A 12,766-nucleotide genomic window follows, 5' to 3' on the forward strand; every position below is an offset into this window, starting at 1 on the left:
AGAAATATCTGTTCTCTCGTTTAATTTATTAGCTAAAATGTTTAAGTAAATTTTTCAAAATGTGATTGTAGTTACATAAGTTTTAACATTTAAACACTTGTGAGAGCGCAACAAAACGCACAGGAGGACACAGACATCCATAGGCGCGAACTACAAACTGGCTCAAAGCAAGGAAGATTCTGTCCTTTGGAGCCTCTATTTCTGGGTTTGCCAGTGTGAAAGTTTGTGGGGCAGTGCGGAATTATCTGAATGAAACGAAAAGACTAGCAAACTAATATTAATCTTCCGTATCGACATCTGCCTGCCATATACTCGCAGGCGCATGCTGCGTTGCTTTGACGCATGCGCGTTTGAGCGCACACGGCGTCTCTCCGTCACGAAGAGAAGCAGACGCGATGCCGTCCAAGTAACGACGCCGGTGCGAAATGCAGCTTGTCGCATAGCACGCCGGTTGCCACGCTGACGGACGCTGGTCGCGTTTCGCTAGCGTGGCGTCGCTGCGCCCAGCCTGCGTGCGCGTCTACGTTGCGTCAGAATATATTGGGCCCTTCATAACGCACTCGCCGCCGTTTCACTACCTCCACATGTACTAAATTTGGTATCACGGGAAGTGAATAGACGACGAAGGTAAATGACACGTGCAAGCCTGCAGATTATGCGTTTCATGTAAAACATGACTACATGCTACGCTCATAGCACGCTCGTGGCCGTTTCGCTGGCTTCATATATACCGACGTTGGTATCAGGTGACGTTAATAGATGACGAAGGCAAATGAAACGCCCAAACATGATAATCATGAAATGGAAGTCATGCACGGCATAACTTACCTACCTCTCGTAACGTTGTGCTGATTTTGAAGTGACCTATTAACCTTCCTAATTCGTGCTTCGCATATCATCGATTCCCACTGTACGTGGGATCTGCCATTTTTTTAATGGGCTGTTGTAAGCCTACCACGACAGGCATGTGCAGTGTACCATAGGGGTGCGCAGGGTTCCCTTTCTGGGGAGAGGCGGGGTCATTGCAAGTCACAGCACCCCCCTCCCTATTATGTCAATGTTTAGGGCTGACCACGGAGGAAGGGGGGCTGACCTCCTCCGTGGGGCTTCCTCCGTGGGGCTGACCACGGAGGAAGGAAAACCTTTCCTTCTTCCGTGGGGCTGACCTTGTTACCACTCACCCTGGATGGATGGGTGGATGGATGTGGCTGTACCCTTTAGATCGGGCGGCGGCTAACGCCACCTAGCCGTAATACTTAACCATTAGATTTATCTTTTTTTTTTTTCCTTTAAATATTGAGGTTGAGGATTCGTACTTTGCAGTGAAGGGTATAATTTTCACTCGTGCCTTGACTTTAGCCACTAATCAGATAACCTCCTTCTAGTTAAGTCTACCCGCTTAAAGTCTATTTTGCCCTCCCTGTCCCTAAACACCAGTGCTTTGAAAAACTCTGCGCCATCATCCTGAACTATAGGGTGAAGCCCTTTACAGAACATTATCAAGTGTTCGGCAGTTTCTTCTTCCTCTCCACACGCACTGCATACTGCGTCTACCCCTTCGTATTTGGCCCGATATGTCTTGGTTTGCAATACTCTCGTCCTGGCTTCAAACAGTAGAGAACTACCCCGAGTATTATCATAGATCCTTTCCTTGGCAATTTCCTGCTTAACAGTTCGATAGATCTCTAGTGCGGACTTCTTAATCATGCCGATTCTCCACATGTCAGTCTCCGTTTCCTTCACTTTCGTTTTAACCGATAGTTCTTTTTGGTTTGGCCACCTCCTGTTTTCTATGTATTTACTAGTCAATTTCCTGGTTCGCTTCCTCCATTTTGTATCGACATTCTTCATGTACAAGTAGGTGAAAGCCTTCCTAGCCCAACGCTCCTCCACCATTTCTCTCAATCGCTTCTCAAATTTTATCTTGCTGCTAGCTTCCCTGCCCTCAAATGATGTCCACCCCATATCACCTTGCACTCACTTATGTGGTGTATTCCCGTGAGCTCCTAAGGCAAGCCTACCTATTCCACGTTGCTTAATTTCTAACCTTGCTTGAACTTCTGATCTCATGCACAAGACCGCATTGCCGAACGTCAGCTTAGGAACCATGACCCCTTTCCATATTCCTCTCCCAACATCATACCTATTGTAATTCTACAGTGTCCTATTTTTTATCACTGCTGCATTCCTGTTACCTTTAGTCGTCACGCATATTTCGTGTTCCCTTAGGTACTCGGTCCCATCGCTTATCCATACGTCCAGATATTTGTATTTATCTGTTATCTCTAGTGTGACTTCCTGTATTCTAAGTTCACTACCTTCGTTATCATTAAAAATCATGACTGCTGATTTTTCCTTACTGAATCTAAAATCTAACCTATCTCCCTCATTACCGCAGATGTCCATCAATCTCTGCAAATCTTCCTTGTTGTCGGCCATTAGCACTATATCATCTGCGTACATTATAGCTGGTAGTGCCTGATCAATGAGTTTTCCTTGTTTGACTAAAGAGAGGTTGAAGCCCAGTCCACTTCCCTCTAATTTTGCCTCTAATCCTTGTAGGTACATCATGAATAACAAGGGTGACAGTGGACACCCCTGCCTAAGTCCCCGTTTCACCTCTGTGGGCTTGGATACCTGTTTTTTCCACTTTAAAACTACCTTGTTACTTTTATAGATTTCCTTTAAAAAATTTGTGACTATCTTCCACACCCAGTGTGTCTAATATTCCCCACAAGTCCTCTTGAACCACGCTATCGTACGCTCCCTTGATATCCAAAAATGCTAGCCACAGGGGCCTGAGTTCCTTTTCTGCTATTTCGATGCACTGCGTCAGTGCAGAACAGTTTGTCGTCCAACCTCCTGTGTTTCCGAAACCCATTCTGCTGTTCCCCCAGCACCCCCTCATCCTCTATCCATGCCTGCAGTCTTTTCTTTATAATCTGCATCGCCAGCCTGTAGACCACTGATGTCACTGTTATAGGACGGTAGTTGTTTATGTCATCTTTGTCCCCCTTTCCTTCGTAAATCATGCTCAACCTGCTAAGTTTCCATCCATCAGGGACTTCACCATCGATTATAGTTCTGCTCACTGCCTCTCTCAAAGACTGTTTAGACTTCGGACCCAATGTCTTTATCAGCATAATTGGAATGCCATTGGGGCCTGTTGATGTACTACTTGGAACCATCTTCTCAGCCCTTTCCCACTCTCGTTGTGAAAATGGAGCTATTGTGCCACTTGATCCATCCCTGTCTATTGTGGTGCATAAGACACTTCTTTGTTGAAATTTCTCTGTCACCCTTGTTCTTATATATTCAATAGCTTCGTCCCCTTCCAGCCTATCACCTTGAGCTGTAGTTATAAACCTCTGCTCTAGATTTGTTTCATTTCTTAGGGAGTTTAGATGGTTTTAAAATTTTGCAGCTGCCTTTCTGTTTTTTTTTATGTACTTCTGCCAGCCACTGAGCACCCTTTTTTCTAATCTTGTCATTGATCAGGAGGGATGCTTCCCTTCTAGAGCTTAGAAAGATTTCCCATTTTCTTTCAACGTCATCTGTCAACATCATCACCCGCCCCCCTAGACGCAGCGCCCCCTGTCAATGTGTAGGGCTGCCTTCGCACCCCTGCCTTAATTCGCACCTGAAAGAGTGTAAAGGGAAGACACTACAGACTCTTAAATTGCCGCTTACACAGTACCTAACATGTTAGCGCGTGCCAGCGCGTACTTTTTTTTTGTAGGATACCACACGCTGGTCCATAATGCGTGACTGTGCGTCTGCAGAATCTCGTTACCCGACGCCATCACATTGCTGAGAGAGTGTGAGGGGGAGAGGCCATAGCGTCTTTCATCCAGCGGCCGTGGTCTCACCCAGCCACTTACGCAGTGCGAACGCGCTTGCGCGTGCCAGCGCGTAATGACTAGGATTCAACCAAATACAACGCCTTTGTTCATCGCACGGGCTGTTCTGACAAGACGTTCTCTTGTCATGCCTTGTCAAGCTTTTCTTTCTCTCTTCTCTTCCTATCATCATTACTTCCAACTCCCTAAAGGTGCTGAGCTGGCCGTTCTCCCACGACGGGAGACAGAAAATGGCGATCTTTTGATCTCTTCTTCGTTCATTAACGTATATCTCTCTCTCATCGCACGCATGCAGAATCTCGTTCCCCGATGCCGTCACATGATCGCTGGAGAGTTTAAAGGGGAGAGGCCACAGCGTCCTATCCAGCCCCTTACACAGGCCGGGACGCGCTAGTGCGTGAGCACGTTCTGGCAGTGCTTGGGTCAGCTGCTGCACATACGCACACAGGATTGAACTCCATCACAGGCAGCTTTGAATCGAAGAATCACGCTTGCTTGGTCGGACCGCAGGTGTGGTGGAAGATATCGTCCGCCTATTGGCCGCGAGATCAAACAGAGTCGCTGCTTGGCGGCATCTGGCCAAAACTGTGAAGTGTGGATTGCTCCGTCTGCTAGCCACGTCGTATTTCTATGTGCGCGTACGTCATTCACGTTCTCAAAGTGTGGTTTGTCTGGTCATGTCAGCGCGAGTGTAACTGTTTCTACGTATGTCTGAAACGAAGCACGAAAGCATTTCATCTTGTTCGGCTGCTAATGCATTGTTATGAGATCGGCGAGTGCAACTTTCCAGGGTGGTGTTCATTGCCGCCGTACCCTCCATTCACCAGAATAATTTAAGAGTGAGTGCATGCCGCTTTCCGTTTCAAGCGCATCACAAAATGCTCTTGGCATCCTCCCAAACACGAGGAATATTAAATGCTGTATGAATGGAACGTTTTATAGCGACTCGATTGAAAGGGAAAAAAAAAACAGTCTCTAGGTTATGCACTTGCGCGCTGTTGGTAGGTGTGCAACTACGGCACTGTAGTTTATCGATCATGCGAGGAGATCTAATTGTGTTTATCCGGCCGTGGTACCACTGAATAGAAATAATACTATACCATGCGCAACCATGTGCTTAAATTTAGGGACACTTGAAACAGCTTTAAACAGCCCAGACACTTAAAAAATAATTCAGACGGCACGCCTTATATATAATGTCGTATCACTTCATTGAAAATTTCATCCTTTTTACATTCTTTTTAGCGTTCGTGTGGCATTGTTAGTGAGCGACGGAAGCTAGTCGCAGATCTTTTTGTGTAAAAAAAAAAAAAAAACATGCTTGCACCATTAACCAGGCCATGTGCGTGCACGTGGTAAACGCGGTGTTGCGCAAAGCACCGTCAACCACTAAGCTTTCCTGACTAGACTTATCAACTGTCCTACATTTCATGGTGAACGACATGAGAAAGAAAAAAATCACACGCGTATATAGTGCGAAGTGTGGTACTGAACGAATCGCACATAGACGCGCGGGCTTCGTACAATCTTTCTTTTTCTCTTTTTTGTAGGATGCAGATGAGAAAGATGTAAATAAGTAGTTCAGTCGCGTTGCAACAGTGCGTAGCAGGCTGAACAAAGCTAACCACGTACAAACAACGCAGCAATGGTGTGATTCGGTGCGAAAGCGTGAAGAGAGCTCTAGTCGCCAAGGGCGAGCATGCTTATGAAAGGCGGAATGTGCTTTACTCGCGGGTAATGTTAACGTTGCATAGGCGTCGTGCACTGATTCAGTAGAGAAGAGCGTAGATATTAACAGTGAACTGTAGTCAACGCATTTTATCCGTCAACAATCCACTCAGACCGTACGCAAAGAAGCGCCGCTGCGTGCATTTGTATACGCGCCGCCGACAGCCTATCCAAACTTGCGTGGGACGGTGCTGCCACCTATAGCTCAATCTCGCCGCGAATACAATGCGGGAAGTACACGGTGGTTATGTCCTGGGCTGACGCTTTCTTCCACCTTCAAGTTTGCCTTCACCCATGCACTTTTGTAGTTCATGATATTCCTCAAAGTTTCTCTCGGAGCTAATCTGCCATATCTATACAATATTCTTTCGTGGTATTTCTTCGCTCCGTGCCAACGCGAACGTAGCGTTCAGTTCTCTAATGTAGAAAGAGAGGTAAACTCATTTTCGCAGTTAAGATCAATGATGAAGTCAGTGGAGGACCAGACTCCAAGACCTTGGTGATACAGCTCTTCATTGCAGCGTTTACGAACCCAATATGCTATACTTCCATGACTTGAAAAAGCGTATGCAGAGCCCACAAGTTGTACAACACTTTAATGTCTCACTTAGTCACTCGTACATGCCTAATTTTTTAAAGTTTTCCCTACACTTCGCGCTACCTTTATGCACTGGATCGGGTAAATGTGATATTTGTTCGATACCGCCAGATTTATTTCTTGTGTAGCCGCAGGCATCTTAAGATGGCTAAAGACGTCATTTGGGACAGTAATTAGGAAGTGGAAAATAATCAATTTCTTAATCACTGGAGCTATAGGCGGTTAAATCAAGTGAGAATTGAAGTCTTCCATGCGAAGAACCAATTTCTAAAAAGCGCCCTCTAGTAATAATTGCGAAGCAATGAAATTCACCCAAATATCGCGGCGAAACAGAAACGCACAAGAGCGCAACAGCCATGTTGTTCTGCGACGCCCAGGAGTGCACATTTTTGTATCATCTGTCAACCGAATTTGTCATGTGAATGTGCGGGCTGTGCTCGCAATTATAGCACGCATGCGCGCTTATGTTAATTAACGAAGGCGGAAGAACCACACCTCTGTAATTCTTGTCTTGCAGTGGCGTCATTTCGGCCACCTGCTGGTGCGCTCATCAGTTTTTCAGTTTCGCCAGTTGGAATTCATTGCGCCGCGATAATTAGTACGGGCCTATTTTTATCTCAACCCTGCGTACGGGTTCCTCGCATGAACATCAATTGTTCGATTACTTCAACCATCATAATCACTGTCCCAAATGATGTGTTCAACCACTGCAGATGTCTGCCACTACAGATAAAGCAATTGTGAAAATAGCAAGGAATTATTTATTTTCCCCGGCCTTCTAGGCTTTTGGGCACATTTCTTAAAAACACCCTGTATACTCGCAGTTGTACAAAGGAGGGAAAGGAGTCTGTCAGCGAAACGGTGGACAACGTGCGAAGTCCGTGTGGTAGTTTTGGACAGACTATATATGTACGCAGCGTAAGCGGATTGGCCTGTTGGTTTGATATAAAGCCCGTCAACAGCGTCAAAAACTGACGGAAACCAAGATCCTGGGGCCATCTTGTGTACCTATGTTTGTCTGCACCGGTTTTCCACACACTTATATATATATATATATATATATATGGCACAACGGGAGCGTTGTCAACAAGGATAAATATATTTATTTCCCAACAGTTTCGGGAGGGGTCCTCCCTTCATCAGGGGATGAGTTATACTGACATGAATTTCCAAACTTCGTTGCTGCCGCGTCCCTCTCGCCTTGAAACATGTTTGCGAGAGTGAGACGGAACTAGGAAAAAAAAAGGGGGGGGGGGTGGGGAAAAGAAAAAGAAAGAAAGTAAAAAAGAGGAAGAACCACTGTCAACACTGAGAACGAACCCAACTGTCCGTGTACGTCCACATACGTTTCTTATCACGTGCTGTTCAGTTCTCGACGTGTGTCGGGCCACCCAAGATTGTCTCCGCGGTGCCGGGAGGGTCCGTGACGGCGTGCGTAAAGAAAGGGTTTCCCCGTAATGGGTCGGTCGGCATGCGGCGTGCGTAAAGGAAGGGTCTCCCGTTAATGGGTCGGTAGGCTCTTTTTACCTTTAATCTTCGTCCGTTTCCCTTCAATGGTCATCAAGTGGTAGGCGAACGAAAACACTTTGTATGTGCATGTGGAAAAAGGAAGAAAAGAAAAAATAAATGAAGAAAAAACGAAAATGGACAGTGTACACGTACGAGTCCTGACTCGTACGTGTACACTGTCCATTTTTGTTTTCGTTTTTTTTCACACGCGCTGTTAACACGACGGAGACAAAAGTGCAAACGTACAGACATTGTGCTTTTTGTGAGTTCAAAATAAACAGAAACAAATGCACGTCTACAATATGTATTTGTATATTTAAACAAAAGCGTCCCGAGGTGACATGTGTAACTTCGGCACGGCAGGATTGCAATGCACGTGCTTGGCCCGTAAACAGAGGCGGTCGACCAAGGGCAGAGATTCGCTGTTTGTCGATCAAGTTCCCCAACCACATTCAGCGCCCGCACAAGAAACACGTCAAGGCGTTGACTAGGAAGTTTGACTGCGTTCTCTCGGTGGGAAGCACCATAAAAACTCTTGTCAGGAAGCTGCGAGCGTTCACTTCTCGCACAGCCGCTTTCAACAGAGAAACTGCAGCTGTGCGCACAAGGTGGCGCTCCAGGAGCCAGTTCAAAAAAGAACAAAGGCAAAACTATATAGACAACCCGATGCGCCTGCCCACTTATAAATAATCACTCCGTGGATATGCTGTGAAAACCACTAACACTTTCTAGTTACCTTTTCTTTTTTTGGGGGGGGGGGGGAGTGCTCCTTATGCCCCCCCCCCCTTTAATTTTCTGTAATTGCGTGGTACGAAGTGCGCGCACCCGCTGGCTCGCAACTTTGTCGCTCAACGAAAGGTGATACAAAAATGCGCATGTCGGTCACTATGAAGACGCATGTGCGAGGAAGAAATTGATGTTGGCTCAGCTTCAAGATAAAACGCACGCAGAACGTCGTTTTCTTGAAGTTCATGCCGAGAGGAGAAGAGCTAGGGTTCTAAAATGGCGGCTTGATGCTCAAGTGCAAGGAAAAAATGAGGAATGATCATCTGGAACACACGCGAAGAGAGAGAACGTCGGCCCAACTCGCGTTCACCCTGTTAGACAGCGCTCGTAGTGCAGGACAAGCTACAACACACTTTCGTCATGTCTTTCAGATGTCAGGAGAGAGAGGGGGAATTTATTAGAACGCAGAGGGGTCGGCCTGAGCTTGCGTACTCTGTCCTACTAGATGCTCTGTGGTCTACTCTCCTCAGGGAAAAGGAGAATGGGTAATGGAGTGCCCCCCTAGTTAATCTTAGGGGATTCTTATGTACAAATGCCCTTGTAGCTGTTGCTGATGTTGTGTGGCCAGACGCTGTGGACAAGAGGCTAGTTTCACAGAGTATTTTCACACCGATGCTCGCCCACATTGAAGCCAGCGTCTTCTGTTGGAAGATGTACAAAGGGTAGCCGCACAATAGATGAATTCAAGTCTCGTCCACTAGGCAGCCCTCATAGTTAGGGCTGTCCACCCAACCAATAATGTATGTGTAGGGTAGATTGAAAGCAACTCCCACTTGAATCTGGTGTAGCAAACTGGTATGGCTATAGTTGATATTAGTCAAGAAGTATGACGGTCACGTGAGGGTCTGTTTCCCACAAATGCCAGTACAGATGATACAGGTTAAACCAATATGTTGCACACACTCACACAAGTGATCTTAAAGAGTCAGCCAACAAGCTACAACTTTTTTTTTTGCACCTCCCAAACAAGCTCGTTGACTCATAGAGTAGACCGTAGCGATCACGTTTTATGAATATTACAGAGCTGCATGCCGCACACAGCCTCCATTTCAAAATACAATTTCTGCGCACCTTTTCTATGCCTGAACAATCTCCTTGCACGCACAGTGACGAAAACTTGGTGATCGACGATGTGACACAGCACGCAGCTCGTCAATTGGTCTAAACCAGGTCTCAACAAACAGTAGTGAAGTCAACGACAGTTCTTGTTCCCACACACAGCTACGACAGAGCTATTCAATCATACGAAATGCGAAACTCCTCATAGGCTCTGTGCATAGAAATCGGGACACTTCACTGACCCAGTCTAGCAGATTGTCGTGCCACCTGTTAATAGGCACCCCCACTATTAAGTGCATTATTTGTGTTGTTCCTCCCAGATGGCACAGCAGTCTGCTCCCCAAAAAATTGAACTTCATAAAAATTTGGCCAACTTCATGTCCGGGTTTTGGAATGCAGTTTTGCTGGAAATTCTTGTCAGCTGAAAATCGAGCGACTAGGCTACAGAGAAGCATCGACAATGGGTAAACGGAAAACAACAAGGCATTATAGCAAGCAGAAGCGTTGCTGAAGCGTCGGCCATTGAAGCGTTGCTGCCAGGCCTGTGGGCTCGGCAGCAACGTTTCGATGGCCAACGCTTACACTCCCCGCCTGTTTCTTGTGCAGATGCTCAACATGGCCTATCTCCTCGCCTGTTTTGCAGGTCAACCGTGTGCTGCTGGCAAAAGTGTGGTGCCGCCGTCTTTGGAAATGCCACGCAGCGTCATCACAGTTCCGCCACGGACCAGGCTATTTCACAGCTTCCGGATTCCACACCCTTCAACAGTCGTCACGACGAGACGAGCGTAATCGAGCCACGTTATCAACTTTTTGCGCCTGTCCACCAGCTCGTGGCACCCAGCTGATTCTGACGTCACCGTCCAGCGCTAAGAAGTCTTGCATCGACCACGCGCACCAGTGGGCTTGGCAGCAACGCTTCGATGGCCAACGCTTACACGCCCCGCCTGTTTCTTGTGCAGGTAAACAATTGCTATTCCTTGCATGCATCGCGTACTCGCTATATGGCATTGATTATGCGGCCAAGCCCCTGTTGTGCGAGAATTGCCTATGAATGTGCGTCTGTTGTCTTAGAACTGTTGCTTTTAGCTGGTGATATTGAGGAAAACCCTCGTCCCCCTACCCGTTCGTCTTCCTCGGAAGCAACCTCCAATATTTTACAAGCCTTGCGAGATCTCCAAACAGGTCAAGCTGCGTTTTTAACCGAGATGAAGTCTCTCCAAACCAAACTGGCACAAAATGACGAAACGCTCAGTACTATCACTGAAAGACTTGGAAAAATTGAGATAAACTGCGCGTCCCTCCTTTCCCTTAAGAATGACATCAAGGAAGTACAAGCAATCGCGACGCAGAACTTGCGTGAAATTGCTAGTCTTACAGCTAGAGTAGATGATTCTGAGGATCGCGCCCGCAGATCCAATCTTGTATTCTTTGGTCTGAAGGACAGCGCTAATGAAACATGGGCTCAGTCAGAACAATTAGCAATTGACACATGCTGTGAAAACCATGACGTTCCGTAGCACCAAAAGACATTAAAAGGGCTCACAGAATAGGCCGTTTCAACCCTGCCAAGACCAGACCCATAATCGTATGCTTTGCAAATTGGAAAGACAAAGATCGTGTACTATCATGCTCCAAAAACCTCCGAGGGTGTCCATACAGCATCATCAGCGAAGATTTTTCAGCGGGCACACGCCTCGCACGGAAAAAATTGGCAGAGTTTGCCAAAGTAAAAAATAAACCGATAAAACTTCGTTACAACAAGCTAGTCATCGATGGCGTCACGTATGTGTACGACGAAATCTTGGAAAGCGTCATCCTGCGACCATCGTAGCTAACACCGAGTTCACGTCGCAATCTGCAGTGTTCTGAGCACGTTTCAGAATACGGGGGCCTTGCACTCCCTTACGTTCTGCTGCTAACACTTTTCCCGTTCAACTCATTTACACCAATGTAAGAAGTCTTATACCTAAACGAGCCCAATTACTACACATAATAGAAACTACAGAATGTGATTTCGTCGTACTAACCGAAACTTGGTTGAATGAGTCAATTTCTGATGCTGAGTTGGCACTCCATTTCCCTGGTTATGATGTCTTTCGTTGCGACCGCATCGGTAGGCGGGGAGGTGGTGTGCTCATAGCAGCTCACAGCAGGTTGTTGTGCAATGTTATAGAAATTTCCAGTAACTTAGAAGTACTGCTTGTATCCTGCAAAGCACTCTATCCCCCCGCCATTATCGGTGTGTGCTACCGCCCACCTGACGCAGACCGGTCGTTTGTTGCTGAATATCATGATGTTTTGAATTCACTTTGTGGCTCTTATCCCAATGTCCCAATTATACTACTTGGAGACTTCAACTTTCCCGGAATAACCTGGTCTGATTTGTCGTTAACTTTGTCCAAATGTAATGCAAAAAGTTTCGTTAATTCCTGCCTAACATTCGGACTTTCACAACTCATTTACACCCCTACGAGAGAAACTGCTCAGTCATCAAGTATCCTTGACCTTTTGCTAACATTGCACCCAGAAACTGTTTTATCCGTCTCGTACCTGGCTGGGCTAAGTGACCACGCTATAATAAATGCTACACTACAGTTTCACTCCCCAAGATCGAAAAGTGTGAAGAAAAAACTAACACTTTACGATAAATGCAACTACGTGGCCATTAACGAGGAACTCGCAGCATTCTACAGCTGGTTTTGTGAAGACTTTTCACAACGCCCAGTTGAAACAAACTGGTGTCTTTTCAAAAACAAATTGCACGATCTCATTCGTTCTTACATCCCCACTGTAATGGTAACAGAGCGACCACAGACACCATGGTTTAGTGTGGCACTAAAGCGCCTAAAAAACAAAAAGAAGCGACATTACCGGTCTGCTAAGTCATAAAACACAGTGCAAGCGTGGGAGAAGTACCGTGCCATTGAAAAACTGTTCGATTCACTTGCCGCGAAATCCAAACGCAACTTCTTTGCTTCAACGTTGCCGAACATGCTAAACACTAACCCCAAGCAGTTCTGGAAATTCATCAACCCAAGCGTATCTAAAATGTTATCACTCTGTGACGAAAATGATAAACCCATTCCACTACATGATACCGCATGCGTGTTGAACAACGTTCTTTGCTCGGTATTCATTGAAGAGCCTGATAACGAATTGCCCTACTTGTCCCCGATTGAGTATACGGTAATGCAGGAAATCACTTTTGAGGCTGCTGGTATCGCTG

Source organism: Rhipicephalus microplus, chromosome 4 (assembly GCF_043290135.1).
Source record: "Rhipicephalus microplus isolate Deutch F79 chromosome 4, USDA_Rmic, whole genome shotgun sequence".
Taxonomy (NCBI): domain Eukaryota; kingdom Metazoa; phylum Arthropoda; class Arachnida; order Ixodida; family Ixodidae; genus Rhipicephalus; species Rhipicephalus microplus.